The sequence below is a fragment of the Maylandia zebra genome, linkage group LG1 (assembly GCF_041146795.1).
Source record: "Maylandia zebra isolate NMK-2024a linkage group LG1, Mzebra_GT3a, whole genome shotgun sequence".
NCBI classification, from domain to species: Eukaryota; Metazoa; Chordata; class Actinopteri; order Cichliformes; family Cichlidae; genus Maylandia; species Maylandia zebra.
Genome location: NC_135167.1, coordinates 41,147,530 through 41,168,967, shown reverse-complemented (window position 1 = coordinate 41,168,967; position 21,438 = coordinate 41,147,530). Strand labels below are relative to the sequence as shown.

Here is a 21,438-nt window from a genome sequence, read left to right as displayed (position 1 = left end):
AACATCTGCTCCACGAGGAACGTGAGGCTGAGTAGATGTTTGCGGAAGCTTTTTGTGCCAAAACAGGATTTCGTTATATAACAGAGACAGAAACACAGCAGAGACACGAGGGGAGGAACAATATTTATGATAATTATGGGATATTTCAGCCCCAGTTAAGATACTTACAATCGTCCAGGTTAAATTATTGGACAATTATGTGTAACTTTAATTTTTTAAATAAAGGTTTGAAGGATTCGTCTAATAAATTGTTCATGAATGAACATGAATGGACGACATGTTGTTTATTAATGCACACAGTGTTCGTAAGGCATGAAAATAAAAACTAGCATGCATCAGGAGAACGGTCCACAGTCTGCATCTGCAGCCGAGGATGAACCCTCCCTCCACACACACACAGGAAATATGGATTTGCATGTCAAGATATGACAGGAATCATCTGATGTTTCCCAATCTTGTAACAGTAAAGAAGCCATCCAAAAATTCCTGCATCCAGTAAAGTAAATCACTTCCAGCCCCGCTTCTGAGCTGAGACGTGAGATGTAGCTCATAATGATGATGATGGAGCGTCCTGATTGGTCAGTTTTTAATCAAGCTGAAATAGTTCGCTCAGCGTGTCTCGCCCACTGATGTTGAAAGTTTCAGTATAATTATTGAAACGACACATTCCTGCTCGCAGCCATGAACTCATCTCCTCGGGGTGCTGTGAAACCAGAACCGCAGCACCGCAATAAAAGCTACAAATCATCGAGCGACAGCTACGAGGTCACCAATCACGTCTGTGCGACGTCTGTAAACCAGTGTCAGACACGGGGAAACTATTAAAACTCGGCGTGTGTGAGCGCACTGACAGGAAATAAGATGTGACGCTCAGTTTGAATAACATCAGCGTTGCCGTGGAGACGGCAGGGGAGGAGCCAGCAGGAATCAGGAAATTGTAATTTAGTCAAAAGCATTTTGTGAATCCAGATGGCGCAGCATCCGTAGCATCCAGGCGGGAAGCCTGTTAGCGGGTTAAAGCTGGGTTCTTTCTAATGTCCAGCAGGGGGCGACTCCTGTATTGAAGTGTTTCTGGTCTGACAGCTCAGGGAACTATGAGGTCTCAGTCGCTGGTTTCAGGTCGGATGTAATTAAAACCATGAGGATAATTCTGGAAACGAATCCCGTTAGAGCAGAAAGGACGAGCGAGATGATCGAGGGGTACGCTCTAAGGTTAATGAAATGCTTCTGTGTCCTTCACTTACTCGTATCCACCGTCAGCACCACACCAACCAGTGGCTATGTCCATCTTTTATATACAGTGTGTGTAAAACAGGCTAAACCCTCAGACATCCTCGGCTGGTTTCTGCTGTCGTTGGGCCAAACGCGATATCTCCACGTGCAGCTCCACAGCCTCAGCAGCCAGATGAGTCAGACTCTTTCTGGTGTTTGCAGCCAGAAGACTTCAGAGCATCATCTGGCTCTCCTCACGGCCTCACGGTGCCATTTCCTGAGATCTGTAGGCAGCAGACAGTGTCTGGCCACATCACAGGCCGGATGAATGAGAGAATATTTTAAATGTTCTCTGGACGATGGTGCTTCAGATGCAGAGGAGCTCCCTGCTGGTTTTTACTGCCTCTCTACTTTCTTGTCTCACGCCCGCCTCCATAAAGTCTCTGCTCTCTGTTTACTTCCTCATTTCAAACTCTGTCCTCCCTGAACTCCTGCTCAGATCACCTCACAACAAAACAACATCAGTATTTAATCTGTCCGTGTTCAGTTACCATCATTAGAAGAGCAGGACAAACACTGAGGAGTGAACGATGAGAGGAGCGGACTGGTGTTGCAGGTTTGGGTCATGGTTAGCATGCATTTAGCCACATGCTAACCAAACACATTCAGAAATTTTACATGCAAACCAGACCATAAAGCACAGATGACAGAATCCACATGTCAACAGTTTAAGAAGCTGTCAACACGTTGTTTGCATTTGTGCTTTTTTTCTGCAAAGCATTTCAAACAAACTTTTTCTATTTGCACAGAATTATAAAATCACCAGGATCAGTTTTATTAAGTGACTCACAGCACGAAGCACTGCTGTGAACAAAGTTCAAACTGAGGCACAGTACGAAACAGGTTGGAGCTGTCACTGAGAGAACATCAGGACAAAAAAAAGAAATCAGATCCGGCGTTGAGACAAAGATCTGGTGATGCTCACACAGCAGGAGGTGGATGTATGACGATGAAAAATCGATGAGTCTAAAGAGCCGAGAAGAAGCGAGCGAACGGGTCAGCCCAGATGAGAATCTTAGTCTCAAAGGAGACGATCGCTAGAACCCTGCAGAGGAACGGACGCCAAAAACTTCTGCAGAAGAGACACCTTCAAGTCAGACTGCAGTGTGCCGAGGACGACCCGGAGAAAGGTTCATGTCCCACAGGGAAGCAGTGGCAGGATTACACTGTGATACTGCAACGAACGACCTCCAGAAGACCAAAGCGAGCGCTACTGTCCGGTCTGACTGTGGGCTGACCTGAAGACCGAGGTCCACGCCAGAAGGTCATCACATCTGGAGGAGCCCGAGAGGTTCTCCAAAGCAGAACGGGCTGGGTTCACCGAGGCGACGAGAGGACGGTCATCCACACACAGGTGAGCCGCTCTGATGCACTTTAATCAGAGTTGTGGGATTAATGAGCCTCGTTAGCTTCGGGTGTTTGCTGTTACCGCTGCACAGCCGTCCATCTTCTCCTGCCTGTCCCAGCAGGGACGGACCTGTTAGATCTCTATCAGAGGCGTGGGCGGCGTGCACGTCCTCGCATGATTCACGAACAGCAGTGAGAACGAAGAACGTTGTTTACTGACAGAGGACCATCGTCTTGGACGAATTGTTCACACGGCGACACAATCGTGCACGACGTGCAGGTGAGCCGTGAAACCAAAATAACGTATCTGACTAACGTGCGTCCTGGATGGTGCTCGAGTGAGGATTTGGGCGTGGCTACTACAAACCAGAAGGTTTTACTGGCTTTTAGTTCCCGATGAATAAAGAGTTTAATATGTTAGTGATCTGTCCTGAGTCATGGTTTCCTCCCGTCTCCTGCTGCCACACACTTCCAGTGAATTTCACCAGCTGATTGCAGCTAATAAAGATTTCAAACTCGTCTCGATTCTTTTCCAAGGTGCTGCAGATAAATCTGCTTCGTCCTCCAGGCAGCAAAAGCAGCTCTGGATCTGTGTGGGCTTCATTTATTGGACGCTCACACCTCCCTCTCTCCGTCTACATGTATGAACATGTGTTCGCCCACGAGCGTATTTCAGAGCTGTGTTTAATCACGGGCCAAATGCTCTTGGCCCTGTGAGTGGAGGCGGATTTGGGGGAGGGTTATTCTAATGCGAGGCATGTGGAGGTCATCAGCGCTCCAGTGACAGGCTGATTGAAGCGAGGTCCAGCTCTAGTTACACGGACCTCCAACTGTATTTACTCGGAGCGTGAGCGGCTCTTTCCTGTTGGCTCTATGGACCGTAGATGTTTGATGTTAAAGAATGAAGGGCCTCATGCTTTCTAGTTCAAACTGGTGTCACACATGCAGGAGGTTCTCCTCGCTGATGAGGACATTATAGAGCTGACGCTCTGCAGGCGCGCTGAGGACAGTTTGTGCCCTCCGAGCAGCGTTTAGGAGAACACTGCATCGTGGACAGCTGCATGAAGCTGGAGCGTTTCTAACATGAATCTGTGTCCGAACAACAATCCCGCATTCAAAGCCTCAGCTGTGGAGGTCAAAGAGGAGCTGAGACTGGACTCGTGTTGAGCGAGCCCCCCCTCTCGCCGCGGCTGTCTGGAGAGGCTGAAACTAAGAAATGCCGTCTGACCACAGAGGTCTCGTGCCAGCCCACATGAGCTGACGGCTCAGTTCAAACCCTGAATCCAGCAGCCAAGTCCCCCCTCTTCGATGGTCCGCCCCACATACGAGTGAACTGTTTACCTGCTTTAACCTGCTCACTGTCGCTGTGCGTCTGCAGGACGCTCTGGAACCCACGCCCACCCCAACCTCTTCTTTCCAGCCTCCGTCTGACTCAATGTGCTGCTCGTTTCTCCAGGTGTTGCTGCTGAGCCTGTTCTCATCCTCTGGACGTCCAATGGAAACACCTCCAAGCATCAGCCTCGCATCCCTGTGGATGAGCGGGGTTACTGCTGTGATGGGGCAAAAGCTCAGCCTGGTACTTGAAAGTGAAATCCTGGACTGAGCAAATCGATCTGAGCAGTGGCTGAACTTTTGATTTATGCCAACCTCCAAAAGCCGACTCTGCGATGTCAGCGTGTCCCTGCGTGTCCTGAGGAGGAGGCGTCTGACAAAAACAGCTCTGTATTAATCACATCATAAATGTGCATCTCACACAGCGTTAATAGCTCCAAATCTATAGAGGTCAAAGACTTTGTGACTCCTGTGGAGTTTCCTGATGTCACGGACATCAGACACTCATCAGCCGTCTTTTAGCGATGAATGAAAAAGGAGAAAGGAGAGGCCCGACAGCTACATGCGTGCAGGTAAAGTGAGACTGGACGTCACGCTTGCTCTGGAGCTCAGACAGGAGCGTTTTCACGATGCAGAACATGAACGAGCTTCACTGAAACGGTCAGGAGGACCTGGAGCTGCTCCCGTGAACAAACACAGGCTAATGCACGCGGCCGATGCTAAACCTGCACTTCCATCCAGACAGAGAATAAACACCACACAGCTGAAACAGTCGCACACCTCTGCTGTGACCACACAGCGACTTCTTTAACGTCTCTGCTGGGGTGAAGAGAAAAGGAAGAGATGATGGACGATGAACGGCGAGCATGGCGAGGCCTCAGAGCAGAAAGACAGAGCGTCTGTCCCTGTCAGTCTTTGTCTCATTTCACCAACCTGTTAAAGGTCATCACAGACCAGTTCATTCATGCTGACAGAGTTTGTGGGTGTGTCGTAGAAATGTGACAGGAGGGAAAACGTGACTGATCCTCTGAATTATTGGTGGTTATCCACGTGAAGTGACCACTGAAGTTCGGCCATCTTTCATTCATATATGAGCTTCAATCCTGAAGATCGCTGCACAGAGTGTCACTGCTAGGAGTCTTTCTCTGCACCACAGTCACTGGGCTTGCCCCCTTTCTCTGCTGTTGTTGTTGCTCCTGCGATGCCTCTGCAGGGAGCGGTCCAGCGTCTAAATGGAGCGTAACATTACATGCACTGAGCAGAAAGAGCTGAAGACAAGAAAATAATGAGGCTCAAATGTCCGTCAGTTAATGTCTCCTGTTCCATGCCTAACATGAAGCCTGCCACCAACACTGAACCTAAATCGCCTCCTGGCTCCAGCAGCCATCGCGCTCGCCAGGAGCAGAGGTGGACTCGGGACTGTTTCGGGTCTCAGACAGGGATTACCTGTCCAGCTGGAAGCAGTCTGGCTGCTCGGAATACTTGGCTGAGTTTCCCAGCACTACTAACATCGTTAAGCGAGGGTCTAACAGCGACCATCATCAACAACAACGCATGGTTAAAAATTCACAAACACAATTTAATGATCACTGTTTGTTTTCAGCTGCCAGGATGCACGAAGAGGCAAAGACCGAGCAGCAATTAGGACTGACCCTGGAGGAGATTAGCGACCTCCACAGATCCACATCTTGAGAGCACATGTCTGAACAGAGACGACTGTCTCACTTCAGCCTTAAGATTCTCCTGCTCTGATGATCCAGCTCATCAGATCTGAGAGTCTGTGTTCAGGTGACATGTTTGCCAGCTTGAAGGCCTGTGGTACATAGCCGATCATTAGAGATAGGTTGATCATATTTAAGATCGAAGCATTAATTAATGGCAGGACTTCTTTGAGCAGTTTTGTAGGAATGGGGTCTAAAAGACAGGTTGATGGTTTGGAGGAAGTAATTATTGAAGTTAACTCAGAAAGATCAATTGGAGAAAAAGAGTCTAACTTAACATCAATGGTACTAAGAGTAGCTGTAGATAATATTACATCTGTGGGATGATTACTGGTCATTTTTTCTCTAATGATTAAAATTTTATTTGTGAAGAAGTTCATGAAATCATTACTAGTTAACGTTAAAGGGATGGTTGGCTCAACAGAGCTCTGACTGTTTGTCAGCCTGGCTACAGAGCTGAAGAGAAACCTGGGGTTGTTCTTATTTACTTCAATCAGTGATGAATAGTAAGATGTTCTGGCTTTGTGGAGGGCTTTCTTATAAAGCAGCAAACTATTTCTCCAGGCTAAATGATGATCCTCTAAATTTGTGACACGCCATTTCCTCTCCAGATTACAAGTCGTCTGCTTTAGGCTACGTGTTTGAGAATTATACCACGGAGTCAGGTACTTCTGATTAGAGACCTTAGTTTTCACAGGAGCTACAGTATCCAGAGTCGTACGTAGTGAGGAGGTGAAATTATTAACAAGATGATCGACCTCTGTTGGAGCAGCGTTCAGATAGCTGCTTTGCTCTGTGTTGGTACAGGGCATTGAAGATGATAACAGTGGGTGGATTATATTCTTAAACTACAGCGCTTTCAGAGCAGCACCAACTGCAGGCCAACATGGCGGAGGTGGAAGGAGAAATTACCAGAGGAAATGATGCTGAGGAGCACCAGAACAGCACCAAGGGAGCCAGTGGGGAAACAGGAAGCAGTGACTGAAGTTTCAAAGTAAGAGCCAAGGGATGGACCAGTAGTAAATCAAACAGTGATGTTCTTACAGAAGAATAAAAATGAAAAATGGCTAGAATGAGTCACTAATCCTTGGGTGGTCAATACCTGAGCAGCCCTCCAAAGTAAAAGTGCAACCAAGAAAATTATCAGTGGACTCAATGATGTCAGACACGTGAAGCTGGTGGGAAGAAATCCCTGCAGACGCTGTCAGAGCAGGAGAACAGCTGGAGCATAGACAGGATGTCCACATACTTTTGGCTGTTCAATGATCTGATGTGGTTTTTTTAAGCACGTCTCCATCAGGGAACATTTGCACCAACCAGCAGGTGGGTGGGCTGAGAAGAAGACGTGAAAGTTTACGTGAAGAAGACATAAACTTTCAAAAAGAAAAACGCGCACAGTCTGAGTCACTGCAGTTTTAATGTTTAGAGTGAAGAATGCACAGCTTGAAGCTCTGCTGCATGATGTAAAGTCTCTGTCAAACACACAGGACCCCCGGGCGCCCGTGGGGGGATGATGCACTTCCCTCCCTGATTGAAGAAGTGTTTGAAAGCCAGATGTTTGTGCTCTGGATAATCTAAACCCAGGAATTTGTTATTCTGATGTATAGAAACCAAAGTTTGGAGCAACTCTGACAGAAAGCAGCCTCAGCTCTGCTTTCAGCAGCTGATGGGAGTTTAAACCTTCAGCACCAGCAGACGAATCTTTATGCGTCTACTCTGTGAGGTTCGAGGAAAAGCACTGATGATGGAAAACTGCACCGGCTCATCTCAGTTTTTAAACCCACTCTTTGAATAGAACAATGAAACACCGAGGCAGCTAAAAGATGGATGTGACGGATTTGTTCAGGACTTTGGAGACCTGTGAAACGATCCAGATGTTTCAGCCACTCAGCAGCTCGTTAACACACTTACAGGCACAATCGAGAAAAATATGGACTTCCAAGAAATCGTTGCAGTTTTTCTCTGAACTCATGTGGTGAGAAAAATTACTTCAGGCAGGTCCGACCAAGAAACGTCTTCAAAACTATGCGAGTGTGCGAGCCTTCGAGTCCACCGTTCATCATTTTGTGCTTGTTCTAACTCTGATAGAGGAGGCTAAACTGGTCAGGCTAAACTGGTCAGGCTAAACTGGTCAGGCTAAACTGGTCAGACAGGCGACACTCTGAGACATTTAAAAAAGTCAAAGTTTGGTTGGAAAGCAAAGAGTCTTTTTTCTGTTCCAAGGAACAATTTTCAGTGTGACACAACATCTTTTTCTTTTAACAATCTGAAATGCAAATCCCTGCCCGCTCATCTTATCTCTACCACTGACGTTTACATCAGTTATTAGAGGTTTAGATTCCCGACAGATCTGTCATATCTGGTTTCAGTCCTTGTTCAGGTTCTTCACTCAGCATGGAAACCTGTCAGCGTGTTTGTTCACGCAGGGAAAGCCGGCGTTTCCATGGCTACAAACTCCAGGGGCTGGTTATTCTGACCAATGAGAGCAAATCCAGCCCTTCTGTTGCTTTTCACTGGAAATGCAGATCTGAGATCTGTGCCAATTTCTCTTACCAGTCCGTCAAACTGGATCCAACCAGTTAACTTCAGGATGTTTTTAAAGTACAAACTCAGATGCACCAGTTTGCTAAATCAGATTTTAATTATAAGGGAAAATTTCACCACTTCAAAAAGAGCCGAGGAGAAAAACGCGCCATGCATTTGTTATTCATTCGCCTCGTCAGCTCATGTCAGCTCTCTGCTTTTACTAAAGTGGCTCTGACTCACAAACAGTGTTGGTCAAGTTAATTGAAAAAAGTAATCAGTAACTAATTACTGATTACTTCCGCAAAAAGTAATCCCGTTACTTTACTGATTACTTATTTTCAAAAGTAATTAGTTACTTAGTTACTTTTTAAAAACACGATTTACAACCTGAATAGGTGATAAAGTGATAGATCTTTCAGCCCAATTCTACTTTTTCTGCATAATCCATCATACAAAATGTAATCAAATGGAAAAGTCTCTTTTTAAAACTTGTTTTATTAGTTTTAATCTTTTAACTTTATGCATCAAGCAAACATTTAATTATCTGCAACATTCTCTGACTGGAAGAAATTAGTTTAACATTTAAACCTATTTTCTGCACATTCCAGCACATAAAATAAAATATTTTTTGTGTTTACACTCAGTCTTTCAAATAGATGCAAGTAAAACACAGTCCACCATCCCTGGACTCGCACCAGTTTGCATACAGGGAGAACCGGTCAACCGAGGATGCGATCGCCACAGTGCTGCACACATTACTGAAGCACTTGGAACACAGGAACACCTATGCACGGCTCCTCTTTGTAGACTACAGCTCGGCTTTTAATACCATCCGGCCATACAAACTCCGTCCCAAACTCCACCAACTGGGACTTAACTCCTCTCTGTGCAACTGGATTGTGGACTTCCTCACTAACCGTAGACAGAGTGTCAGAGTGGGTAAGAACACCTCTTCCACCCTTGTGGTCAACACCGGTGCCCCTCAGGGGTGTGTTCTGAGCCCTCTGCTATACACTCTCTTCACCCATGACTGTATTTCCTCCTGCGCGTCCAATCTCATTGTTAAGTTTGCAGATGACACTACAGTGCTCGGACTTATATCCAACAATGATGAGACAAACTATAGGACAGAGGTGCAACAACTAGAGTCATGGTGCCACGACAATAACTTGGTCTTAAACACCAAAAAGACCAAGGAGATCATTGTAGATTTCCGGAAGAGGGGCCATAACAACCATCTGCCTCTCTTCATTGGCAGTGAGGCGGTGGAGAGGGTGAGCAGTTTTAAATTCTTGGGGGTAACTGTGACCGAGGACCTGTCCTGGGGCAACCATATCACCTCAGTTGTACGGAAGGCCCAACAGCGCCTCTACTACCTGAGGAGACTGCGGAGCGCACACATTCCCAGATCTCTGATGTTGAACTTCTACAACTGTGCCATCAGCAGCGTTCTGACGTATGGATTTCTAGTGTGGTTCCCCAGCTGCACCAAGGCCGATCAGCAAGCACTCCAGCGGGTGGTGAAAGAAGCTGGCAGAATTATTGGAACAAGTCTGCCAGAGATCAGTAATATCTTCCCCACTCGCTGTCTGAGGAGGGTGCACAGTATCCTGCGGGACCAACATCACCCTGCGCGCCACCTTTTCCATCTGCTGCCCTCAGGGAGAAGGTACAGGTCTATACAGGCCAGAACATCCAGACTGGCCAACAGCCTGTATCCACAGGCTGTGAGGCTCCTGAACTCTCTGCCCCCCTCTCACGGACAATAACCATATCCAACTTCTTAATAGCAATGAACTGGTCTGCATTGGTGCATCATATCTTTATTCTCTTCCCCCTCCTGCCCCCCCCTCTTTCTTAAATAGATAACTATCATATCTGATATCATATCTCACAGTACAATAATATTGAATGGGTTGCATTGTTGTATTTTGTCATGTTTCTCAGGTCTTTGTCTGAATTTCTACGAACATTATTGCTAAGGATTGTCTTATTGCATTGGAGTCACACTGGGTTAAATATGTACACTTGGGTTTTAAGGGGTATTTATTATTTTCTTCTTTTTTTGGGTTGTATGGAAGCCCCAAACGCAATTTCATTGTTCTTGACAATGACAATAAATAAATACTACTACTAAAATAAATAAAGTCAAAGACTCAGCGGTCCTGTTGCTCTATTTTCACCTGTAAAGCAGGAGTGGGGTAGGCGGAGGTTTACCCTGGTGTAGGTGTGCTGCGGTCAGTGGAAGAATCCGTGAGTTTCTCTGTGAGTTTCCCATTACGTCGTAGCTACTCGGTGCTTGTTGGAAGTTTAGGGTTTTTTTTCGCTGTAAAAAGAAGTTTTCTTCCCACGCACAGCGGACACTAATGTTTTTGTCACTTTTTATGGAATCAAACTCAAAGTAAGGTCAGTACTTCCACGCTTTAAACGCTGCACGCTCATACTCTCTCTGCACTTGATATATGATCCATTGTTGATCTGCACACAGCTGTTGTCGCGAACGTCGCACTCGCTTACGTCACTGTCATGAGACATTCTCGCAAAAAATCACGGTTTTAGTAACGCAGTAACGCAGCGTTCCTACGGGAAAGTAACGGTAATCTAATTACCGTTTTTGCAATAGTAATCCCTTACTTTACTCGTTAGTCAAAAAAAGTAATCGGATTACAGTAACACGTTACTGCCCATCTCTGCTCACAAATGACCTTTCTCCGGCTCTTCCTGCAGCCTCTCAGTCCTTCGTATCTGAATCTTAAACTCTGAACTGAAGGAAACCCGACTGTTTCACCTCATCCGAGCCTTTTCTTCTGTTCTGAAAGCTGGCGAGGCCTGGCTATTCCTAGTGGGCTCATCACCTTGCAGGTGGCCCAGAGACTTGACCACCTACTCTACCCTGACCAGCTGACATCTGCGACGAGGTGTGGTCAGATTTAAAACTGAATATTCAGAGCCCAAACGCCTGGGATTCGTTTTATGCATGTTTCTCCTCTTATTTGAGAGTTTGGAGATGTGAAAATAAAAATATGCACAGCTGTAACAGTGATACAAACACAAAGGAAGCATTGTAAGCACACGTTAGCTAACCAGCAGACTGGTGTTACCCACAGAGTTATAATCATAAAAAAAATCCCCCCCTCGTGTCTGGCAGCTCTGACGAGGCGTCTCGCATTAGCTTAATTTACTGAAAGTGCCTCTAAAGCTGAACGAATGTTAATGGAGCCTGAAAAGAGGGCAGTGAGGGTCCAAAGAGGAGAACTCCATAAAACTAAAATCCCTCAGCATGTTTTTGTTCAGAGTTAGGAAACCAACCAAAGCTCTGTTACTTAAAAATATTTGTGGTTTCGCAGAATTCTCACCGGGGCTAAAATCTGATATCGGTAGTCGCCACTGAAAACAAACAACATAAATTACGGAGTGTTGTTAATGCACCGAGGACATAAACTGGCTCAAACATCAGGTCGGTGCAGCCAGAGACAGCAGCAGGAGTCTGGGCTGATTCGGTCTCTGTGCTGAAGGTGGTTCAAAACCAGGAAGTGATTATGTTAGTAACAGGAAACTGACATGAACCTAATGACAGGACAGGGGAAGTGAAACTAAATACATTGAACAAAGAACACAAGACTCCTTCAAAATAAAACAGGAAACATGGAGAAAAAATACAATAATCAACAAAATAAAACTAAAATGTCTTGGTACTGGGTCGCACCGTGACATTTTTCTTCCTGTGCAATCGACTGGAAGGCAGACAATGGAGCACTACAGCAATACAGCTTTTGAGGAGCGGAGATGTGGACGTTACTTTTATTTTTATTGCACAACAGGACAAGAGTGTGACAGTAAAATTGGACAGAAGCTGCTAACACAGCTTTGGTCTTTGCAAGTGTCTGCACAGACAGCATGCTAACGCTAAGCTAGCCAAGAACCCAGACTGGTGTTAGAGCTGAGCGCACGCCGACCCGAGCCCGCAGCCTGAGCGACGAGCACGCAGCCTCCGTTTCTACCTGTTCGTGTTTGTAGAGTCGTCTGCTGGTTTTCAACTTTGCTTTGTGCGTTTTAAGTTCAGACGTAAACACTAAGACAAAGATGTGAATCAGGCGGCTGGTGTGGATATTGATGCAGTGCCATAGCAGCGGATTTCAGGGCGAATGGTTAGTATTTAAAATGCATGTGTTTGTCCCAGGCAGTAAAAACATGAAAGTGCTGAAGTATCATTTGATTTTTGTGTTTTACTCGAACGCAGGCATTTCACCAGAAATTACATTTCTGTTGCAGGGGAGGACTGCAAGACCGTCCACAGAACCACGCGGGCCTGGTTCTAATCTAGGACCACATGAACACTGACATGTGATGAGGAGCTACAGACACAGAGCTCTTCATTGGGAGCCTTCTGTGTTTCAGGTTGCTGGAAACTGACTGAAACTAAATCCTGTATTTGCAGATGCTTTTTATGTTTTCCTTTTGAACACTGGAGCAGCTTTTTCAGCACTTTTTAATGTGAGAAAACCACTTTTGACTTGTTTGTTTGCATTTTCTCTCACAATGTTCCCAATGTGAGAGAAAATCAAACAGCAAACTCGAAGGGCTCAGAACTAAAACCGATAGTTATCTGCAGGAAACTCCTCATTATGGATTTGTTGCAGTAACATCCTGGAGAAAGCCGGAGCTAAAGCTAATTATGTAATTACTTCCTGTCACAACTTAAACTAAGCAGCAACAGATGAAAACCACAGAGGATCAGAGACGACCCAACATCAGCTTCAGCCACCAATAAAACTCCACAATCAGCTCCCAAACCAACAAACGTCACCGCAGCAGTGGAGGAGGTGAATCCCTCTGAGGCGAGATTAAAGCACCAAAGAAGAAGAACAAAGATTCGAGCATCTGTGATGAAATGTTAATTAAACACTGAAGGTTTCACAGCTTATTTCAGGTGTCAGTGTATGTGTGCAGTGAATCAGCTGCGAGGTGCAAGGAGAAACCAAACAGATGTCACATGTTTACGAACACTCATGGCCAAGGATAGAAGTGACGAGACTATGGCCTGTATTTGTATAGCGCTATAGTATCAGGAGGCAGCCTGGGATCAAACCACCGACCTTCTGACGAGTGGCTGCCCTGCTCTGCCACCTGAGCCACAGCCAGAAATTAGAAAATATATTCCGTTTTTTAAATTTTTACAGTTCGGTAACTGACTTTTCTTCTTCTTTATTAAACGTTTAAGCAGGATTTTAAACATAAATCACTACCTGGCAGAGAGTCGGCGCTTGGCTCAAGGACACTTCAGCTGGATGACGGGTGGTCAGGAGACTCTGATGATCCTGGATCACAAAAACAAACAAAGAAGAGTCAGCATCAGCAACCAGCAGCTTCACCCGTAGCGCTGCCTCGACATGCCAAACGCTCACTCGCAGGAGGAACTCTGGGTTTATCTAATTAACCTCGTTTTGTTTAGACATCTGTTCAATGAGGCGCTGCAGCTGCACGCAGAGCTGTGTCTACAACACATTTCCATCATGCAGTTAACAGCTTGACTTCAGATTTGGTTTCCGCTTTGGTCAAAGGGCCATCTAACGTGTAACTTCAGACAAAGCTGTGAGGTCAGCTGATCTCGTTTCCAGATGTCATTAGCTGATGAATTTCGTCGGATTCAGTTTGAAAGATTTTTGCTGGATGTTACATCAAAACTGCTTTCCCCTGCGTACAGTTGCTGCACAGCTGCAAACCACCTTTTATGCTGTGTCAGACTGATGTTGCTCTGTTCTGGGATTAAAGCTGCCCCGTTTGAAGTGCAGGTATTCCCTCATGTTCTGTCAAAGGAAACCATTGCTAATTTACATGTGTGGGAAGCTACAAATGTTCAGATTGTAAGGCAAACAAATCAAAAACAAAACAGCGTTTGGTTTCCTCGTCTTGATGTGGTCGACTCTGAGGTTTATTTGAAGTGCCAGTACCCTTTCCTCTGTCATTTTAAAGTACAGACAGTGTCACGTGTCTGTTGTTCTAGTAACAGCACAGTCACAGAAACTGTAGAGCAGCTGAAGTCCGTTACACTTAGGGTTAGGGCAGAGTGGTTTACCAAAAGGACTTCACAGGTGTTCCTGTGGTTTGCAGCAGGGGCGCTAATGAAACATTAGCAGAGAAGACGTAGCAGCTGGACCTCTGGATCCTGTTTCAAATCACAACAACAGTTGCTTTATATTGTGAGGTTGACCCAACAATCATATGACCCCCTATGAGCAAGCATTTTGGCGACAGTGGGAAGGAAAAACTCCCTTTTAACAGGAAGAAACCTCCGACAGAATCAGGTTCGGGGAGGGGCGGGGCCATAACATGGCTGCTGTGAAGTCACTGTGCTAACAGACCATCCAAGAAGGCGGAGCTCCGGTTTTGCAGAGTAAAAATCGGAACACTAATCAGCAGGAACCTGTTTTTGTGTGACGCTCCCAGCTTGAGAATTAAGCTACACAGCAAAATCTCCAGTGTTAAATTAACACTAGAGTGTCTATATGGGTCCACTCCTCTGAGTGTTAAATACAACACTGTTGAGTGTTAAATTTACATTTTTGACAGTGTTATATGTTTAAAAGTAACCCAGTCAGTTTTGAAGATTAACAAAGGCTAACACTGAGCAGTGCTGATCTTCTAACACTGGAAAATAACTCAAGGTGTTAGAAATATTCCCGTGTGATGTTCCAGCTCACATCCGATGCTGGTATATGACAAGCAGTCATGAAAAGCACACTAGGTCCACTTTGTCTCTTTGGTGGACCTTCATGTTGAACATGACTGTTTCCAACACTGAGCTCAGTGCTTGCATTCTGCTTTCATTTAATCTGTTTCATGGCACAGAAGCCACACCCACCTCAAGCCCTCTGTTTTTCAGGGGCAGCCAATCAGAAGAAAGGTGAGAACAGCTGTAGCCCAGTGTGAGATAAAGAAGGCTCATTTTGGACAGCTAATCATGCAAAGCTGCTGAGTCCTAGAATCAAAGTACAGATTATGGCGCACTGACGAGATTTCCATTCATGTGAGGATGAATCCATCAGACGGGGCACTGCATAACCACTTTTCAGTTTTTGCTTCACCTTCCAAAGCTGCTGCTGATCCATCAGTCTCACATGTGTACACAGAAAATACACAAAACCAAAGGAGCTTCCTGCTGCGAGGCCAGCGTCCTGCCCGAGAGCAGATAAACAGGAAAAAATAAATCAGATGTGAGCGGAGGAGTGGCGTGTCTGCAGGGACGTCTCCGCTTCCCCCAAACACACTCAACATGTACACGAAAGCCTCCATCGCACCTGCTCGGCTCATCTGCTCTCAGGCGACTGCCGGGACGACGAGGTCTTTCCTAATTTGGCATCTCGATGTATGCTCCAGGACAAACTGTCATCGGTGCCTCTCGAACTGTCGCTGAGTTTGTACCTGGAGCTTTTTTTAGATTCTAATTATTTAACACATGTAAGTGGCACAAAAAGGTCCCAAGAAGGCAGGAGGGTTATTAAAGCAGCAGAAAATTAAAGAACACAACATGTCTGTATGTCCGTGCCATCAGCTGATGCTCTGTGAATATAACACAGGCCAGATGCAAAAACTGAGCCAGCGAGAGTCACATCCTCCCATCATAACAGAGCAGAGCCCGATGCACAAGTTTCAGCTCAGAACATCAGCAGATGTTAAAAAGACTCCAAAGGTCCATGTCCTCCAGTAAGAAACTCGCTCACGGTTTCTGTTCATGCGCCAAAACTAAAGCATTATGAGACCCTGGCGGCGGCGGCTGCTGGGTTCATGTTTCCCAGAATAAAACAATGAAAGTTGGACAGATTCAACTATGGTGAAAACTCCCACTTCATAATCCCTCCAAGTGGGATGATTACACGTACAAGTATGATTGTGTTTCTTTAGTGAGACAGTGAATGTGCCTCACACCGTGTCACATGATGCAGTGGGAGGCATTCGTGAATCATGACCAGCTGACAAACTGATTTAGTTTCGAGAACACTCAGGAGCTCAGTTCAGACCCGGGCCCAGCCCGCTCCCCGTACAGGTCTCGTTTTACTATCAAACACATGCATCAATGTAAATATCACCATATCACGTTAAATTTTATAATTATTTTAAATTCAAAATAGAGTATTTAAAAGTAGAATGGGAGGCAGAGCCTTCGGTTTTCAGGCCCCTCTTCTGTGGAACCAGCTTCCAGTTTGGATTCAGGAGACAGACACCATCTCCACAGCCTCCACTTTCTACTGCTAGTGACCACACAGGTCGTCCGACGGGAGGAAAGCTGTCCTTAAACCCAAGCTGTTCAGCTCAGATTGGATTGTTCTGCAGAGGCTACGTCACTGTTTGTGGAGGAATTTCTGAATTTGTGCTGCTTATCACAGCCCACCGAGACGAGAGCAGACACACACACACACACACACACACACACACACACACACACACACACACACACACACACACACAGGAGGAGGGGTCTGATTCTAATCTCATGATCTGATTGGTCCCTGCCTTCACAAACTTTCCCTGCTAATGACTTTACATTTACATTTACTATCACCTCAAGAATATATCAAGGATAAAAGATCTGATGTCTCAACAGAACCTGGAAAAACTAGTCCATGCATTCATCTTTAGTAGGCTTGATTACTGTAACAGCATCTTTACATGTCTACCTAAAAAATCAGTCAGACAACTACAGCTCATTCAGAACTCTGCTGCTCGAGTCCTCACTAAGACCAAAAAAGTGGACCACATCAGTCCAGCTCTGAGGTCTTTACACTGGCTGCCTGTCCGTCAGAGGATAGACTTTAAAGTCCTGATGCTGGCCTATAAAGCTCTGAATGGTTTAGGACCAAAATACATCAGTGACCTCCTGACCCAGTATGAACCTTCCAGATCCCTCAGGTCATCTGGATCCGGTCTTTTATCAGTTCCCAGAGTCAGAACCAGACACGGAGAAGCTGCATTCAGCTTTTATGCTCCTTATATCTGGAACAAACTCCCAGAAAGCCTCAGATCAGCTGAAACACTCAGTTTATTTAAATCCAGGTTGAAGACTCACCTGTTCTCAGCTGCATTTGAATAAAGCACCAAATCCACACTTTAAGCTTAAATTTCAAAACTTACATTTAACTACTGATTTTATCTACTGTTCTGATTTTATCTGTTTTGATTTTATATACTGTTGTTTGTTTGTTTGTTTGTTGGTTTGTTTGTTTGTTAATTAGTTAGTTAGTTTATTTGCTTGTTTTATTCAATTTTAAATCATGCTTTTTATTTGTTCTTGTTTCTAATGTCTCTGTAAAGCACTTTGAATCACTTTGTTGTTGAATTGTGCTATACAAATAAACTTGCCTTGCCTTGCCTAGAAATGTAAACTCTGACCAAAAAAGGCCCAACAGTCTATACACACACACACACACACACACACACACACACACACACACACACACACACACACACACACACACACTCTCTCGTATGGCTCACAGGAGGGGATCTAAGCTATAAAATGAGCAGGTCATACATGGCTGCAGTCGACAGTGTGGACGTGTCCATCGTTGTGGGTGTGGTGTGTCAGATCAGTGTCATAAACTGATTTTAATAAGCTGACGAGTGGAATACAGTGGAAACCCCCACCCTCAGTTTTCAGAATAAAAGCTTTCTTAAACGTCACTCAGAGGCCACGCCCCTATTAATGCAAATTTGCATGCTTGCATAAATAAAATCTTTCAGAAGAGGCTGAGAGCATCGAGAAAATGCTGGAGAGCGGTGCTGATTCTGGAATGTTCTCCTGGAGCTGAGGGGACCTCACTGACGCACTGCAGACACATTTTAGGCTCTTATATGATGAAACTGCAGAGCTTTTTAGGCGCCGTCCAAAGACTGAAATGGAAACCAGAGGAGCTGCAGATGGAGAGGATGGGGGCTCACTGTATGGAAGTTCAACAGTGACAAAAACACGACACAAACCTGCAGAGAAACTAATCTTTGTTTTACAGATGTCAGCTTTTATCAGCGTCATTTGTCCTGTTTTCAATATTAGTCTACAGATACGAACACATTAACCACACAGCACAGCTTCAACTCGAAGCTTTTACATTCACAGCTCAGCAGTTAGAGCTCTGAGATCCCACAGCGTCCATGAATGTCTGCATCTTCGCGAGGGCCTGCAGAGCCTCGGCACGCGGCGAGACTCGCACGGCCATCCTCATCCTTAAAAACAGTTTGACTTCCTCTCCAACACATTTGTTTGATTATTATTTGATTATCTGAACTTTGTCTGTTTCTGGTGTTTTTCAGTGGACATTAAGCTCGATGTTACTCAAAGGCAGTGACTTGTGTTTGTCTCCTACCCCAGATTAATCCTCAGATTAATGCTGGGATGGATTTCATGACTCCTGGCTGAGAGGAGGACCCACTAACTTTCATCAATAAATTAAAAACCAAACAAACTTAAGTGCGATCTTGGTGGTGTAGGCAATATTCAAATGAGCTCACGTCAGGGGACCCAAATGAAGGTAACTGAAATAACACCTCACAGAATGATAAGAAATGTTTTCATTTTATATTTTGTGTCTGTCTGTAACAGACGGTCACATCTTAACATGTTTAAATATTTTAACTGATGTGTTTTGTGTCCTTTTAAATAATAAAAATCTCATAAAACTTGTGCAAATGTTGTTTTCTCAGAAATCTGTTTTTAGCGTCTTCATCCCAAAGATAAGTTCAGGATGTTTGAAACAGAGGAATCGATCAGAAATAAGGTTGTGTTTAAAAACAAAATCTATTTCCTGATTCAAATCGGTTTTGGTCTGAATAAAGTGATCTCGATTCATTAAATCCTGGATTTAAATATAAATGTAATTAATCAGAAACTCCAGAATCAGCTCAACCAGGAGATGAGAGCAGAAACACAGAGTGTGGATCGTCCACAGAGCGTGGATCGTCCACAGAGCGTGGATCGTCCACAGCCGTCGGGGCTGAAACACAATGATTGCTCAGCTGTGATCGAACCTCTGTGACTCTGCTTCACTTCAGCAGCATCAGGTTGCTTCAGTCTTTGATCGACTGCAGAAGAGTTTGAAGCTTCTCTGCTATAAAAAGCCAGAACAGGAGAACCTGCTTCATGTTTTATCCTCAGTTACTTTGACACAAAGACGTCTGCGGTGATGCTCACACCTCTGATGGAGCCTCACAGCGTCAGCTTTGTCTTATACATGGATACGTGCTGATAAACGATCAGAGTTTTTCACACTCGATGATAGAAATCGGTGAGGACACCCAGCCCTAATCAGAAAGTATTGATCGTCCATGCATTCTGGCTCTGACTCCACCCGAGCCTCCAGCAAACTTTTCTCATGCAGTAAAAGCTAACAGCTGAAAAGTTGACTCTGAGTTTGATTGTGATAAAAACTAAACTGATGTCCTTGCCAAACAGTTTCTGCTTGAAATGAAAAAGCACTTTAGATTTTGGACGTTAGAGCATTTGAGACATTTCAGAGTCAGCAGTATTCAGATGAAGCCACAGTCACACTGCAGCACCGCAGGCTGAGGCTAACAAAGACTCTACAAACCACAAAACCCAACCAGCAATAAAAAACTGCACCTCATCGCGTCTCAGTGATGAACCACAAAGTAAAACATCTGAACGACTGTCTCTGACTAAAAATCAAACAATCATCACAAAAACTGCTGCAGGAAAAAAAACTTTGCACATTCTGTGCATTAAAAAGCCTCCATAGCCTCATTTACCTCACAGATGAAATGCAAACAAAGCACTTTAAATGCATCAGCTCCTGTTAGTCTTTGCATGAATAATAATCAGCAATAGGAATGAATCATTTCCCACACTTGTCGTCCTTTACAGGAAACATTCATAGCTAAGCGTCACCTTTCTACTGTCTGACACAACATTCATGTTCAAACTGAAATAAATGAATTCACAGGTTAAAACTGAGGAGTTTCTGAACCAATGAAAACTGCACAGAGAAGCTGCATGAACATCAGCCTCTGAATCAATCACTACCTGCTCCTTTCCCCCAGATAAATCGCTGCAGCCATCCTACCCATGCACAGGCTGCGAGTCACTTACAGATGTGCCGCTCTGCGTCCGTGCCCTCCACACATACAGCACACGAGTGGTTAGCCATATAGGGAGCTGTAACTTTTTCTGTAGGAAACGCCTTGCTGCTGTCTCCACTCCTCCCACCAGCCTGCAGTGGGGGAGAAGTGATTGCTCATGTGAGTGTAATTTATAGCTAAAGACACCAGATTGGTCTGTGGAGTTTACATGTTGTTCTGCAGGAAACCTGCTTCCTGTTTTCTTCCTTGAGCTCTTACATGGCCTACATACTTGGTTGCTTCTCTGTGTTGCTTCAGAGGACACACCGGTGGGCTCTTCAGAGGGTGCTGATATAACATGTGTACATATGTTCAGAACCACACCAAGCATACTGTGTGCTTACAGCTTTGACTCCATGGTTGATCAGCGCACCTCATTCCCTCAGCTCATTATGTGCTTCTCTAGGAAAGTCCCGCCTTCTTCAGAGGAACAGACCCTGCATGCTGTACAGGCCCCGCCTTTTCCTTGGAGCTCCCATGACAGGAAACTAGTTTCTGGTGCTAATAACCTTCACCGCACCACCTCGAGAATGAGACGACTCCCAACATCTGCTCGAGAAACAAAAAGACTTACTGAAGAAGTGGAGCACACTTGTTCACTGGGGAAGGTTTTTCTTCCCTGCAAGAAAAAAATCCAAGAAGAGAAATCTCATCAGTGAAGCAGCTTAAAGTGAAACATCTGCCTCCATCGCAGCCGCTCCGAGGCCCAAAGGCAGAATGTTTCAGCTTGTACACATCTGGATGTGCATTAAGGCTGATCAATGACATTTAAAAAATAAAATCGTATCAGAAACGTGAGCTCGGACTTCCTGGAGCCCCGAAAGAGAGGCTGACACTGAGTTTTATATTTGGCATTGTGGTATTTTGACTGGTGTTTTCTTATTTCTCGTTCGGATCTTCATGGATGATTTTACTTATGTTTACATTCTCAGATCCTCTTACATGTAGTCTAGCCTGTGTGTTACGGGTTTCGGGTGTTTGTGGACACAAAAGCAGGCACAGGACAGAGAAAACCAGCCGTTTATTAGGCTGATAGCAAAAAACTAAATCAAGGTGAACTGGAGAAACTAAAGCTATGACATGAACACAGCCTGAACAGGAACATGAAGAAAAC

General features: G+C 45.1%; 1 protein-coding gene across 1 annotated transcript in view; it reads right to left on the bottom strand.

Moving 5' to 3' along the window:
• LOC112433873 (collagen alpha-6(VI) chain-like) overlaps window positions 1-21,438 on the bottom strand; it is a 71,560-nt gene that overhangs the window by 45,407 nt on the left and 4,715 nt on the right. Inside the window, exon 2 of the mRNA XM_076887624.1 lies at window positions 13,445-13,516. The gene's annotated coding sequence lies outside the window, so the exon portion shown is untranslated. The remainder of the gene's footprint in view (window positions 1-13,444; window positions 13,517-21,438) is intronic.